Raw genomic sequence first — 6,000 nt, forward strand, 5'->3', positions numbered from 1 at the left:
TAAAAATCAGCATATCGGAACTTCCGGTTTGTATATCGGAACTTCCGATCCTTAGCTTTTATGAAAACTTCTATATACCGGCACTTTCGATCCTCTAACCGGAACTTCCGATGTGTGAATGTTGACAGCTCTTTTAACCATGATGAAATGGATTTTCCTCCACATTCTATCTTTTCATTGTCGGCCTCTCACCCTCTCATGCGACTCCACCGGTGACTGGACCCTCCGATCGGTCGAAACCTCCGGTGCCTCTTCCGATTTGGTTTCCCCCTCAGCTAGAGACTCTAATTCCTCACGGGATTGAAGTTCATCCTCGTGTTTGCTCTCCTCCTAGGTAACTCCATCTCCTTCTAGGTTTCCTTCCAAATCTTAGAAATCTTGTGAATCCTTTCGGTGGAAGAGTAGCTTGTGGTTCCTAGATGTTGAATCTATCATCGTCTCTCATAGTTGTCGGCAAAAATCATAGAAATCTTGATTTTGGAGCTAGGCTGTGAAAATCGAAACATCCGATCAAGATGACCAAAAGTTCTGACCATATCGGAACTTCCGGTCAGATCAGTCAAAACTTTCGATCTTCACATATTTTGGCACTTAAGTCTAGGTTTCAATCCGATCCTTTTCCATCTTGATTCCAAGTCTTTACACATATCTAATCTATATCAGGTTCAGTGATGGAAGGTGGACATGTCTATAAGAGGAGGACCAAAGTCCAGACCGATTCTTCTTTGCTGGAAAGCTCAAGACAAGGAAGACACAATAGAAAGCAAGCAGCTGGCAGGGGTAGCAATCCAAATCCAGATATGCCCATTCTTGAGGAAAGTGCTCAAACTGCTAATGGTAGTAGAGCTAGTTCTTTACCACCTAGAAGAGGAAGCAGCTCTAGTGCTCAGGCAGATATTGAGGAAGATGTTCCAATGGAGAAACAAGGAGAAATTAGTCCCTTAAGGATGCATGTGCCTGACAGAGCCTATAATCATCCAAGGCATTGCAACAGCTGCAAGGGTACATCTGCGGGGGAATCAGATCCCTTGGAGTATGATAGGTTCTTCACTGACAATCGCTTCTAGAACTTCTTTCAACAAGATTACTATGAGTCTATGATTCATCCTATGAAGTATCCTACCTCTCACATGCAGTGGATTGATTAGAGCTATATGGAGAGCCAAGATGATGACATCTTTAATGAGGTGATAGCAGCTTGTGACTTCCATAATCTAAAAAATATCATGGCTTTTGAATATGCTTGGTATGAAGAAGTAATTGCCCAGTTTTATACTACCTATTATGTTGAAAAGATGCTGCAAGAACAATCCATTGGACGACTAATGGTACATGGTACAAGATCAAATATTCAGAATTTGCTAGACTTTTGGGTGTCACTCCAGATGATCGTCACAACATAAAGAAAATCCATAGTGAAAATGTCATGGAAACAGAAAATATGGAGTTCATGTACTATATGGATAAAGAATAAAAACTTGGCAAAACAATTGGTCTTCGTCCTTTCTATGCTTATCTCAACATGATGTTCAGGAAGACCATTGCACCCAAGGATGGAGATGCCAATAGTATTCTTTCTTATTCAAGGAACTTGCTTGCTAGAATAAAGGAGAACACAAAGTTTGATGTGTTTAACTTCATTTGGGAGGAGATTCGCTTTACCTCTCTTGAACCTAAAAGAGGTTGTGGTTATGCTCCCTATATCATGTTCATGATTGAGAGAGTCACTAACCTCACCTTTCACAAGGAAGTGAAGCACGCAAGGCTGAACGTAAGGTTAACTAAGAGGGTTCGTTCCTCTATGAGAGCAGAGTCACCACCAATTGAGGCTTCTTATTCTTCTTCCACTCTTCGGATCCTAAAGTCCATCTTTTGCTTGTACAAAAGTACTTCTGTGAGAGTTCAGAAGGAGATGGTTGCTAGGAAGAAGCTCACCAGGAGAGTTAAGGAGATCCACATGCACCTTGATATTCAGCCACCTTGCTCTCCAGACGGCTCTGAGGTTGAGGACAGTGAGGAGGACGTGATAGAGGATCCTTTCCATGATGATGTTGTTCCTACTCATGGTTCTGAGTCCGACGAATATGAAGTGGGAGACAAGGAAGACAGTGACGAGTAATTCTTTATCTTAGCTTCTTTCTTCCTTTTTAGTGTCTTGATGCCAAAGGGGGAGAGAAAAGCTTAATCTCTTATCTTAAGATATCTTCGTTTCCTTTTCATCATTTTCAGTCGGATATCATTTGTTTTATGTGTTGAACTATGTTTAAGTTATTGTAAGAACTTTATTGTGCTAGTGTGATGTAATGTGCTACTCTTATTACTTGTGGATAGTATGTCTTATGGATGCTATGTTATGTGTTTATTTTTTGCTTCATAATTGTGTGAGCTATCATGTCATATGCATTTTATTTTGATATATGTGAGATGACATGATTTATGTATTCATATCCTTTTACGCTACAATATCGCACATTTTCACACTTGCACCCCATGAATGTAAAGATATAGGGGGAGCTCTCATGAAATCTCTTTAAAATATGCATTTGTTATTCAAAAACATTTCACACAATGCACATCTTTAGGGGGGGCTCACTATATATCTTAGCATTCAAAAATAATTTATTTAACATCTCTTGTAAGCTTTAATCGTGTTGTCATCAATCACCAAAAAGGGGAAGATTGGAAGTGTATCTAGACCCCCTAAGTGGGTTTTGATGGTTGATGATAAATGATTAAGGTACTAATATGTTTATTGAGTATTTAAAAAGGTAAAAGTCCCAATGATGAAAGCTAAACGACGATGACGATCTCCAAAAAATAAAGAAAGAAGACGACACTTAGTTACTCCTATTGTTATAGCATTTTATCTTTGAATTGAGTATAGAAATATCATACTATTAAGAGAGATGCAGCGTTGAAGGCTTTGATATGAACTTAGTGCTCAAAGTTAATCCTTAGATGAGAGACACATTTCATGTACACAGACACTTGGGTTTAAAAGTTCTGCTGGTATTGGAAGTTCTGATGGATTATATCAAAAGTTTCGATCTCAATCAGAATGTCTGGTGTGTTTAACTTTCTAGCGCTCGGGAAGTTTTTGTTTGAATTGGAAGTTTCGATGTGAGCCGGAATGTCCAGCGTGTTTAAATTTCTAGCGCTCGGGAAGTTTTCGTTTGAATCAGAAGTTCGGATGCTTTAGGTCGGAAGTTCTAATGTGAGTCGGAATGTCCAATGTGTTTAAATTTCTAAGGCTCGAGAAGCTTTCATTTGAATCGGAAGTTTCGATGCTTTAGGTCGGAAGTTCCGATGTGAGTCAGAATGTCTGGAATTTTATCAAACCTTCAGTTCTCAACTTGGTTTTACCTTTCGCAAATCGAAAGTTTTGATGTGTCAGATCGGAAGTTCCAATATGGGTATATCTCTAGATTTGGTTTGAGTAGAGCAAGTCAATGCTGTTACTTTGTATTGATCAGAAGTTTTGACCATAAATTCTGAAGTTCTGATGTGGGGAAAAAAAGTGCATAACGGCTTGTTTTTGGGGGGTACCCTATGAATACTCCCCCTCTCTCTTCTCTTTGGGTTTGCTGATGCATTGACAGAAAAGAACCTCTCTAAAGCCCCAAAATTCACCTCTCCTCTCCCTTGCTTTGTGCTACATCTTGAGGAAGGGATTTGAGTGAGAGATCTAATGAAAGTAAATTGTTTTCATCTTTGAGCATTAGGATTCATCTCCAAGCGTTCTTCGTGCGCATTTGTTACTCTTGGGGATTGAGGTCTCCTTAACGGCTAGGAGTCACTCACGAGCCACCGATTCACTTGTGATGCACCGTGAGAAGTTTGTGAATGCCGGATTCCACCTCCAGAAGGGAAGGAATACCAATTGGAGCCAAGGAGTGCTTTGTGCAACCTCAATATGAAAAGGGTTAAAAGAGACTCGGCTCAAGTGCGATCAAGCCCCTCGACGAAGATGTAGGATTCCCTCAAGGATCCACACTTTGGGAACAAATTCGTGGCATCTTCCCACTTAGGTTATTTCTCTCCTCTTATGTGATTTCGAGCAATTCGTTAAATATATTAAGTTAGACGTTGTGCTTGGTAGTTTTACTTCAGATTGAATAGCATCTTATCATGTTGCATCTTGCATTTCATAGTTTAACTCATTGTTGCTCATAGATTTAACTTTGTTTGTTCCAGGCAAACCGAAAGTTCCAATCATGAATATCGGAAGTTCCAGTATAGGTCGGAACATCCGATCATCTGGATCGGAATATTCGATATCTGTTTCTGCTGTGTTGAAATTTTATTATTTGAAAAAGTGCATATTCACCCCCCTCTCTGGGCCGTATCTCAATGCTTCAGTTGTGACATTGACTGACTGCCTCAAATGTTAGGCTTCTACTCAAAGCACCTAGTGCTAGCCTAAAGCAAGCCCAAAGCCCATCTTGCCATCTTGGCTCACTGGCGGTGGACGAAGCACACCAAAGATGAAGTTGGGAGCCATTCTGTCGACCGATGAGGAAGCATAAAAAAATTTCACCACAGGAAATAGCTTGCTAGAGACATGCCTTAGGAACACTGAACGCATGGGCTTCGCGCAACAGTCATCAACCGTTACCTCGTCGGACAAGAAGAGAACTGACACTACCAGCTTCAACCTCAGTGCGGACTCCACCACCGACGAGCATCCAACAGCATCCTCCATGGCCGTCGACACCCAAGCCGATGATCCGGAAACCAAAACCACTATCAGCACTAGCTGCAACACTAGTGCTCCGGTAGAAACGCACCTAAACAACACAAACACCAAACCTTGACAAAAGCCTTCCATGGACACTAGCCAGCAGGAAACCCAACCCCGACGAGGCTTCACCACCGGTGACACCTCCTGGAACCAAACCCTACACTGAACTACAAGCATAAAGCAACTAATCTACAGCCTAAACAGCCACTAAACTACTCTAATACTAACCTAAACACCAGGGTCGAGCCACCCTCCAACTCCGACGATGCGAGAGGTCCGACCGAATCGCCTTCTTTGCCTCAATATGCAGATGTTTTGGCAAAAGGTGAGTCACAAATCGAGGTTGTGTAACCCGTGTTCATGTTATATCAATGAAAGCCATCCTGATTCCTCTCAAAAAAAAAAAGTTACAACCTGGTGCTAGCATGCTAGGGCTACTAGCAAAGAACACATACGTAGTCACGACTCACGTGGAGACGCTCAGACGCCGGCCGCCAGCGCAACACGCAAGCAGACATCATGTTGCGCCACTTCCTCCACCTACCGTTGTCATCCTGCAGTCCTGCCGATTGTTAATTTGGAACATGGCAACTTGCATCAAGGTGAGTACTGAGTACTAGACTGTAGACTCGTCTGAGTGTCTGAGAGTGAGAACCGCTTGATTTGAGACTCTGATAATCTGAGTGTTGCGCTTACGCCTCGATGATGCTAGTGCCATGGTGCCCTAGTCACCTACTCACTTGGTGTGTGTTTGCTATTGCAGATCTATTGGGTATTGGCTGCTGGGAAATTGAAGTCTCAATTAGAAGGTGATTTTACAACGAAGTCAATAGGATCATTCAATGTAATTTCCTTCTCAATCTTTTCTGCATTTCAGATGTACTTACTAATGTAATTTCCTTCTAAATATTTTCTACATCAGACCTGGTGTGTACTTACCAATTGCTTATGCTTCTGTTTTCTTTTTTTTGTGCATTTATGCTGTAGCCTATTGGTATGAAATCTGAAATGTGCTGATGCCTGATGTGCTATTGGACAAGTGAGGCGTTGGCTGATGAAATGTGTTGTGCTATTGCTAAACTGTTATCTGGCGTCTGCTGATGTGCTGTTGGTCGTTGGACAAGTGATTGGAGGCATTGGATGATGTAGACATGTCCAACTAGGCCTGACGGGCTGGCCCGATAAGGACATGGCTAGTCATGGCCCAATTAAGGTTCAGTTGAGTAAATGGGTCATTTCGTGTCAGCCTGAGTGCTAAA

The sequence above is a fragment of the Phragmites australis genome, chromosome 11, assembly GCF_958298935.1.
Source record: "Phragmites australis chromosome 11, lpPhrAust1.1, whole genome shotgun sequence".
Lineage (NCBI taxonomy): Eukaryota > Viridiplantae > Streptophyta > Magnoliopsida > Poales > Poaceae > Phragmites > Phragmites australis.